We start from the raw sequence: 10217 nt of genomic DNA, 5'->3' as shown, positions 1-10217 counted from the left end.
CCTAAGATTGCTAATGGAAAATCTGAGGAAAATTTAATTCTAACTTGAAGATAACGTGTTCTTTCTCTCTGGTAGGTTTTGGACTTTTCTTTTCATACTTAGTCTGTTAAATTTTTACAAGGGTGTGCCTAGGTGTGAATCTGTCAGCATTCCTCTTCCTTAGAAGTCCTTATAGACTATTCTAGCTCAGATACCTATGCCTGTCTGCAGCTATGGTAAACACTGCTTCTCTTATTTCTTTGACAATTCAAGCCCTCTCATTATTTTTGTTCTCACATTCATAAACTCTTTGATCCTTTATATGTCAATATTTCACTCATACTATCCATCATATTTTTTCTTGTTTATCCAACAGTTTGGGATATTCCCTTCTTTATTTCTGGAAATACAAGAATAGTTGGAAACCCTTCTATCGAATGTTTGTAATTTTAACAATTGTGTTTTTAATTTTCCCAAATACTTACTTGCTTGTCTTCATAGCAATCTTTTTATGCATAATATATTACTGCATTATCTTTCTTGTCTTCTTTTTAAAAAAAAATCATTTCTGTTCTTTGAATTAGCTTTGTTAATCTTCAGATCCATACTTCCATTGGTTCATCATAATCCTTCTTTTTAGGTACAATAGTTTTCCTCAGATATCTGAATTATCTGCTCGTGTTTGTGAATCATACGTTCCTTGGTTTTCTGTTCTTTTTAGGAAAAATGGACTAGGATGTCTGACACTAGGCAGCCGAGGAGGGCTTCCTCCTCATAGGTACCCGCAAAGGGCATCCTCTCTGGGCCTCTCCCTGAACTGAATTCTAACCTCGTGATCTGTGTGCAAATGTGGGTGTGCTGAGTAGCAACCTCCACATGGGGGGTGTGAGTGAAGAGGAGGCTGCGGGGTGGAGGCTGGGCCCTGTAGCCTCATGTTGTGAGAATGAGGAGGGCTTATGCTGGGAGCAAACACCCATGCCGTGTGCACTTCTTCACCCTGCATGTCATCTTTTTTGATTGCTGACTTTCACTTGTAGACTGAGGGTGCTGACACTGCTCTGGCTTCTGCATCCTTCTCCAGTTTCTGTTCTCTGCGAAACTCCCGCTGTGCTTCATCAGTGAATACACTCCCGATCTCTTGTGATGTATCAGATATTTGTCAAAATCTCTGGTGGATTGATACTCCCTCCTGGGATTCTCATAATTTTAATGATCACATCAAAGCGAACTTTTAAAGGAGAGAAAGTAAGCCAGCGTGAAAGTTTTTGCTTTATTTTTCATAAATTTTGTCAAGATGTTTTAATGTATCCATTTTATGCAACAATAAATTAGCATGGTTGTCTAATTTTCTGGGAGCATCAGAAGTGCTGTATTAGTCAGGATTCTCCAGAGAAATAGAACCAGTAGGACATATGGAGAGATATAGAAAGAGTTTTATCATGAGGGATTGGCTCATGTGATTATGGAGGCTGAGAAGTCTTTCCATCTACTGGTCTACAAGCTGGAGGCTCAGGGAAGCTGATGGTGTACTCCACTCCAAACTGGAAGGCTTGAGAACCAGAGGAGCTGATGAGGTAAGTCCTAGTCCAAGGACAAGAAAAGACCTGCATCCCAGTTCACGTATCAGGCATAGAGAGCAAAGGTGCCCTTCCTCTGCCTTTTTGTTCTATTAGGGTCCCCAAGGAGTTGCATGAGGCCCACCCACATTTGGGAGAGCATCTTCTTTACTCAGTTCACCAATTCATATGTTAATCTTATCCAGAAACAGACTCACCCGGAAATAATATTTAGCCAAATATCTGGGCATGCCTTAGCCGAGTCAAGTTGACACATCAAGTTAACCACCACATCCTCACAATCTCAATGCCAAAGCATGCAAAGAGAAGATCAAATAAAGCCCAGGTGAAAGGACAATTCTTGGGAAAGGGGCAACAGGTGGATTCAGAAGCTCACTGAGGGAGAAAAGCATCTTATATTCTTGAGTTGAGTTCATCAAAACCCCTGGAGACCATGAAAATGCTATCCTTGTCTGATTTTGAAGTACTGCAGCTGGTGCGATTCAAGATTCTATGCAACTGATACCAGGATCTCTGATAGAATGAAATGCCTTTTGGGGTGCAAATTAGGATCGCTAAGTGACACAGAAACAAAATAATCGAAGAATAAGAGGAGCTAGACTGGAACAGGTTAGAGACATGTCCATTAACCACACCGATACTCGCTTTATCAATTCTTTAGTAAGAAGAGATCAAGGTTAATATCAAACACTTGCCATATACCATTGCAGTCTACATTTATAGAAAAGCATGGTTAAATTAACTGTTTGGTAAAGTGACTTTGTGATGTGTGTATAGAAATTTTCAATGATTCTTCTTTCAGTGTAATTTTAATACCTCAAATTCAAGACTTACCCCTATACTGTGCTGGATCAGGCAGAACTCAACGCAACAATTGTAGGGAAAACACTGGTGTCCAGAGTGAGCAGACAAGGAAAGTGGTGCCCTTAGAGCACAGCCATTATTTTCAATCTATTACCCTCTGACTGCATCACATACCAGGTGCATGGCTAATTTAATAACGTGACATCCTGAACCTTGAGATCCCATGGATGCAATAGATGCGCAGCTGATCCTGCTTCAAAGACCCTCAAACTATGCGTAGTTCTATATAATATTTTCTAGGGTTTGCATTTTTGGCTACAGTCTGCAGGGATCTTACCCCAGAGACGTTTAAGAACCATTATGGTAAATATTTGGGAAAAAAGAGTTAAGAGATTTGAAAGGTGGTAAAGGGATTTTCTTTTAATCAGCATCACTTCTCAAGTACCCAACAGCCTTTGCTCACCAAGCTCTGCAAATGGAATAAAAGGACTATTTTGAAAAGTTTAAGGAAAGGAAGAAGGAACAAGGGATGATACAGTGGGCAATCTTCCTCCTGTCACTCTGCCCAGAATTATTCCATCCCACCGGAAAGGGTGGGGGCAGCTGAGGGTCAGGAAAGGTGAAGCCAGAGCTGGCATGGAGCACGCTGGGCAGAAAGCCATAGCTGAAAAGCATTTTGCGCTAGAATCCTCAGTAAGAAACACGTTTTAATACTGCAGAGCGGCACTACTCAAATACAGCCACCAAAACTATAGCTTTGCTAATACACATTCAACTTTACTCTGCAAATGCACACTCTTTGCTACACTGCCCTATTTAATTTTTTTAAAAGTAAGTTGATTCTACAGCATACCATTTGGATCCTGGCTTCTGGTTTGGATTTGTGCTGATGGTTTGATAACTATTATCTCAGAGGAACTGACAGCCTGACACTTCTTTGGAACCAGCCTGAACAATTGTGTTATCCTTAAAATGCAAATCAAACACAAGAAGAAGAAGGAGGTTGGCACTGGGTGGCCTGGGACATCCCACCTAAGAGATTACTGTGCCAATCCAATCGAAACAAAGAAACAGTCCAGAACGACAGGGGAAATTAAAGTTATGTCTCCCACTAACCAACATTTAACAGCCCTGGTTCTCGCCCTGTAGCCTCTGGATTTCCCTTGATGTCTCACTTTACAGGATTCCTGGTTTCCCCCCATTTGCATGGCATGTCACTGCTGAGAGGACAAACTCCTGTTGTGGAATAGCTGTGTCTGTGTCTGGTCACCTGGGGCGTGACAGACACCTGGCTCCATCAAGTTGCCTCAGTTTTTCTGTGAGCATATGTATATTTATGCCTCTCCAGGAGATCTTCGTGTTGACAATGTGAGGCTATTTATTGATGCTTTGAGGAGGGAGAGTACTGAATTTCACTGAATCTCATTTGCCACAGATTACAAGATGCATCTCGATTTCAAACGTCGCGATGTAAAAATACGTGCATATTTGAGTTGATGGAGAAATTGGGACACAAGAAATGCATTCAGCAAAAGTACAGACTAGCTTGGGGATCTCAGATTCACAAAACAGGAATGAGAAGGAGCATCTTATTCAATACGCGTCATACACCACCTAAAAGTCCGTGTACAGGTGATCGGTAACAATCAATTACATTACAGCTGGATAACGGAAGAGGATGTAGCCACTATAAGATGAATTAGATCTATATACATTAGCAGCTGAGTTGCTATGTTGTGTATATTGTTTTGTTTTCAGTTTTTCCAGCTTTATTGAGGCATAACTGATATACAAAAAGTGCACATAATTAATGTATAAAACATGGTATTTAGACATTTGTATACACTCATGTTGTTATCACCACAATTCAGTGGAAGAAAAAACAGGTTTCAAAACAGCTTATTGTGTTATGATCTCATTTTTATAACATTTGCAAACACCAATGCACTCACACATATCTGAGTGTAAGTCTGAGAATAAAAATCAAATAGTTATCATGTCTGGGAAGTGGCATGTTTTTGGGTGGTGAGCAGAGTTTATGTCTGAATTCATTCTTCTGTGTGTTGGGGGGGCTTGTAGGCCTTTTGTTTTTCATACCAAGTATATATTTCTGTGTAATTGGCAAGAACAGTAAAGGCATTTCAATTGTGAAAAAAATCTATAATCCACATTTTCAAATTTGTTAACCAATACTTAATTTATGTGGATATAGTGGTGAGCAAAAGCCAACACTGCCCCTGTTTTCTTAGTTTGGCCAAGACTGAAGCGGGAAGCTGGACCGACTGCACAGTGCAAACCCCGACAAAGGTGTGAAAGCGAAGGGTGTTGTGCAGTGAGAGCGTGAGGCGGTTTGGGGTTGGGGGGCGGGGGGGACACCAAGAGAGCCAGAGGACTGGAGAATGACCCGATCACATCTGGGGAGCTGGGGGTTCACAGACAGGATTTGGGGTTTGACGAGGCTCTGAGACATTCAGCTGAGATGTCTTATGACCCTCCGAAGCTCCGAGGATTGGCCTGAAGTAGATAGATAATGGGGACTCCATGGGGAGGGTGGCCAGGGAGGAAGAAGGGGTGGGGGGAGAGGGGACTCTCACCAGGAGGCTGTGGGGGGCCGGTGGGCTGGAGAGGAGCCAGACAGTGTCCAGAGAGGTATGAGCAATGGCAGGGCCTAGAGAAGGAAGGTCGCCGCTGCTATCAGTGCTGGCACAGCTGGCCCGGCCCATTGTGAGCGAAGCTACAGGATACCAAAGCCAAGCGTGACACTATGATTTGTATTTGGTCTTCATCCTCAGTTTCTGGCACAGAGCTCCCCAAACCCTTGGAATTTCCTAAGTGATGAGAGATTAAAGGTGGCTTTTTTTAAGCTAATGAGATGAAATTACAAGAAAACCATGACCTGTTTCCATCCTCATGGCCAGTTCCAACTATGCACTAGAGTTATTCCAGCATGCCTGGAATCTAGGAACCCCTTTCTTTGAGGACACTTGGGGCCATTCAGCCCACCAGCCGGTGGTCACTTCAGAAGGAGCAGCAATACTGAGCTTTGCCTGCTTCCTGCTCTTGCCTGCTTCTCCCTCACAGCCAACGCTCCCAACAGATGTGGTGTATAGAACACAGTTTGTGACTACGCCGAGTGAGGGGAGCACAGGAGAGCTTGAGTGGGGACAAAGAGCTTGACGTCGGACGTTGGGTGTTTTTTCATGTTTTGTTTTGTTTTGTGTCTGCTGACTTTAACTTCCTGCTGCTTAGTACAAGTAAACATGAGGATAACGAAATTACGAATGCTTCCTTCATGGATTTGTCATGGTGTGGGTGTGTATTATTTTTTATTGCCCCAATGAAGATACTCAGAGAGACTCAGGGAGTCTCAGAAATAAACAGTGGAGAACAGTTGCATTGGGTCCTGCATGCAGGCATCCTGGCCACGAGGCCCTGCTTTTCCAGTACCCCATCCCTAAGGAAAACAGACTGAAGGAGATGTTGTCTCAGGATTAATTTGGTGGCAGGCAGGGCACATACTCAGCCAGTTCACACGGGCATGTCCTTTCTGGTGCTTTCCACAATGTCTTTGCTGGTTATTCATGGCCTCTGCAATAACGGCTGTTAAATAGGTTTGTTATCATTCTAGGATACATCTTCCCACTTTTAAATGGGTAGTCAAAATGTGATACAAATTAAATGAGAATTACGAATACACATGCTCTCTGATGCATGTTTATTCAGATCGAGAGAAATAAGACATTGTTATTCTGATGATGTGCTGTAAGTAAGGGGCGTGTCGCAGAGTTTGATGGAGAAAATCATGACTTTGTCTATTTTTATCCATTCTGCAAAAATTAATTTCATATTGTTTTAATACATAAACGTACGTCAAATTACATATTATCCCCAAGATTAACGCCCCCATTAGTAGTCTGTGTTCTTTGATGGCTATGAAATAGCAGATTGGCATTTTCCTTTCATTCTGATGCAAGTTGGCTAGAAAATGAATTCTCAGAGTAAAAACGTGCTACTCTGCAAGTTAATAGAAAAATACCATCATTGCAGGCATAAATTCGGTTGCACACTTTTGTACTGGTTAGGGGCGTTTTTTGCAGGCAGTTTTATATCTTAAATGCCAAATTAACTCCTGTAGATTGTTATGGTCATTATTGTTATTTTACATGAATAGATGCTCATCAAAAATCACTCTATCCCAGATATAAAAATAGATACACTTAAAACCTCAGAAACCTGGGGAGGAGGCAGGAAGGCTGAGGGGAAGAAGCCTATTTAATTCTTGGAGTTGTCTGCAGTGTTAAATTATCTTGAGAGCTGGTTTTGCCTGCAGTTGAATAACAGAATCAAGTTGTGATTTTATTTTTTATTAATATATTTACGTTTTAGCGCTTATACCTGTCTGGGTTCTTCGCGATCTGGGCCTGAGTTAAAGGATCTTGAATGAATCTTTCCTGAAGTGTCTGTGTCTTGTGTTTTCATAGAGAGTATAGTTTTAATCTTTGATATTTTTGAATGCTTTTGTATAGATGTTCAGTTGTACAATAATATGATGTTAAATGGATGCATGCTGGTCATAAAACGCTCTATTCTGCATGGTCCTTAATTTGAAATTTGTCTCAAATGTATTTAGATGATGATCATTGAATCAGGCTGTGAAGGCTCATTAAAATGTGCTCCTCAGTGCTGTGTGCTCAGTTCTTCTCTGAGTCACACCACACCTTTTGCCTAGCTACTGATAAACAATATAAACCTCTCTCTAGATAATGTAAATACCACTTTTATACTCCAGGGCTTAGATTACAAGCAAAATGTGCATTTTTAAAAAAATGTTGGGAATTTATCTTCCAGCTAGATTAAATTTATCCTTTTAACTAAGATATCAGAATTATCTACTGCAATTCCTACTAAAAAACAATGCATGTTTGTGTATCAATTGTATTGTACTGTTACAGTGTAGATGTTTAATAAGCGCTTTGAACTCAATGGGTTAATGAAAATAGAGAAAATAGGTTAAAGGGTTTTAAACAGCAGCAACGTGCATCTTAGAATCTCTACTTTTCAATTGTTATTTTCTACAAAGTTTGTCTTATTGTCCTGGGTTATTTATTTTTTCTTGAAAATTACGAATTTATTCTTACACTTCAAATTTAATGGTTTGAATTAATTTTATGCCTGTGCTTACAAACTCTTGCGTGCCGGTTTCTTTCATATCCTATCAGCATTAATTCATGCCCGTCATATAGACTAACTTCCAGGTGTCTTGATTACAAGAGCCAAATATTTCTCCTGAACATGTGAGGTTTGAGTTACACTTGTTGAATCCCATGGGTTATACACTGGTTTCCTAGAACCACATCTGCTTCAAGCTGCCAGCCAAAAAAGAAAATAATAATCAAATAGAAAAGTATGAGTGTAATCTGTAAAGATATATACATGTACATGTGTGTGTAAAAAGTGCCAAATTTTTATTGTTGCCTTAAGAGACAACGGAAAAATTCACCACCACTTCCAACCCACACATTTAGCAAGCGTGAAATCCTTCCTCAGCATGCGGGGTCCTCACTGAGACATAAGATCGAACTCATTTTGCTGCTGGATTAAGAAACTGACTGTAGACTCTTCCACGTGGACAACTTGAAAAAGAATTAATAACTTTATATTTTAATAGTCTGAATTTTTAACGTTATAACCAAAATGCAACAGCAGAAAAGTAAATAATGCAAGACAACATGCAGAAGAAATTGAGAAGCACGGAGAGACCGAAGTCCGGCTGACCCACACTGAAATAACAGTTACACAGCACGTGCCTTAGGAATAGCGAGGAAGTCACGATGATGAAACGAACTATTGCTCCTGTTGTCCTTTTATAGTTGGTAATCTGTTAAAGGATATTGCAGACGGTGTTATTATTGCCTAAACTTCACAAATAAAAACATATTTCAACTTATTTTTAGAGGGTAATTTGCTGTGTTATTAATAATGCTAAAAATTAACTGACATTAAAATGGAACTAAGCTGCTGGAGAAAATTTCGGGCTCTGTTACACAACACACACACAGCAGTGCATACGAAATGTGTCTTCTTGGAGTAGGAGTTTTGAAGTCAAAACATACTCAAAACTCTGAGGTCAAACATGATTCTGGGGTCACAACATACTCTGAGAAATGCATACTACATATTGAAACAAAATCTACTTTACACGTGTCAAAGCAGGAAAAGAATATCTTGATATTGGAAAGATAAATTTATGGCAGCCAAAACCTTTGAATGAAAAAACCAAAAAGCCTTTATTTTAATTATCCTCTGCCTGCAAAAACCCACAGACATGAAAAAGAGCAGTGCAAATCTTCCCCGTGCTGGGAGAAGGGAGACATCCTGTTCTTGTCAGTGCGTAAAAGATGTGTCTACCCTTTTCTCTACTCCCCTGCTTCATCAGCAGCGTTAAACGCATGCTCTCCGTTTTAGTCATTTTGAGTCGGGCACTCACTGAACTGGCCTTTGTGCTCTGGTGAAGATAATGTATCTGGGCTTCCTTAGTGATGTTCCAAACACGTTTTTTTCTGTCCTCCCATACAGAGCACATAGTTCTGGTGGAATTCCTGTTGTGTGGGAGGCCGGCTAAACCCCATTCACACACTCACACTCCCAGATGTGGCCCCATGGGTTTAGTCCTGTCTCGCTGTTTCAACAGCCAGACATTTGTTGCTTAAGGCTGCTCTCCAGCATCCTTGCGGACGACCACAGTGGGCCTTTGTGCGTTTACTTACTTATTTGCTCGCTGTGCTTCAGCTTTTTTTTTTTATCTTCCTCTGAGTAAGTTGAAACTGTGAAAAAAGTTTGCCTCCAGGAAAAGGGAGCCAAAGTGCCCGCTGGTTACTATAATTGCATAAACGAGGATAAATGAGGGCTGGCAGGAGTTGGGGGAGGGTAGGGGGAAGAGAAAGAGATGGAAATCAGTTTGCATGCTGAGTTGCCAGACATTTTGCCCCCCCAACTGAAAAATCAAGAAATGGGACCGGGAAGTGGGCAACAGAGAAAGGATTACTATTATTATTGTTATCATTAAACTTTTTAAAATCTCAGTGAAAAAGGGTGCTATACTCACCATAAAGGTAGACGTGCATTTGTGCGCAGGCGAGGAGACTCACGATAATATTGATTTTGTTTGACTAAGAAAGGTCACCATGTGATCATTTCAGAGGGACACCTGCCACATTTGCTTTTGTCAACAGGACCTTGAATATGAACAAAACATACACAGTCATTTCCCACCAGGATGTGACATGCTGGACCAACCCCGAATGTGGGCACATCTGCAAGATGACTGTTCCAGGCAAGAATTTTCTCCTCTACTCCATGACTTAATCAATTGGATGTCCGGGAGGGGGTTAGAGAGAAACTTGACTGTCTGTAAATGTGGTTGGGGGTGAGGACGAGGGGAGGGAGGGACACAAAGAGCAGCGCTGGGCTGCCAAAGCCATCACTATGCTGAGGCTGATTTAACCAGATGCCTGGGGGAAGTATGGTTCTCAAATAGGCTGGTGCTTAAAAGCGAATGTTATAAATGTTACTCATTGTACAATTGAGGGAAAGACATCACTCACAGGAAGTGATTGCAGTTCTCTATCTTCTGGGCCCCAGTCACTAAGGAAACTCTTACTAAGTGGCTGAAAGAGATCAGTCTCAGGAGTTCAGGCTCGTTAGTCATAGAGCTTCACGCTCCACATTCGCTGTTACTAACAGCAATCGCGTCTACGAAGTGGACAGTCCTCGAGACCCAAAGAACATGTCCATATGCATGAGATTGCTTATTCACAGTTGAAGTAGATATTATTCATCCTCATTTTTCAAATAAAG

At 41.1% G+C, this 10217-nt stretch overlaps 1 long non-coding RNA gene across 1 annotated transcript; it reads right to left on the bottom strand.

Annotated features, from left to right (window-relative positions):
- Positions 1-7999: 7999 nt before the first annotated feature.
- LOC123282064 (uncharacterized) lies at positions 8000-9577 on the bottom strand. The gene is made up of 3 exons (XR_006521979.2): positions 9466-9577; positions 9128-9267; positions 8000-8238 (listed from the first exon to the last, which is right to left on the bottom strand). It is a non-coding gene; the product is annotated as an uncharacterized lncRNA (long non-coding RNA).
- Positions 9578-10217: the final 640 nt, after the last annotated feature.

The sequence above is a fragment of the Equus asinus genome, chromosome 29 (genome assembly GCF_041296235.1).
Source record: "Equus asinus isolate D_3611 breed Donkey chromosome 29, EquAss-T2T_v2, whole genome shotgun sequence".
NCBI classification, from domain to species: Eukaryota; Metazoa; Chordata; class Mammalia; order Perissodactyla; family Equidae; genus Equus; species Equus asinus.
The sequence above is the reverse complement of the archived record's forward strand: the minus strand, read 5'-3'. Positions and strand labels throughout refer to the sequence as shown.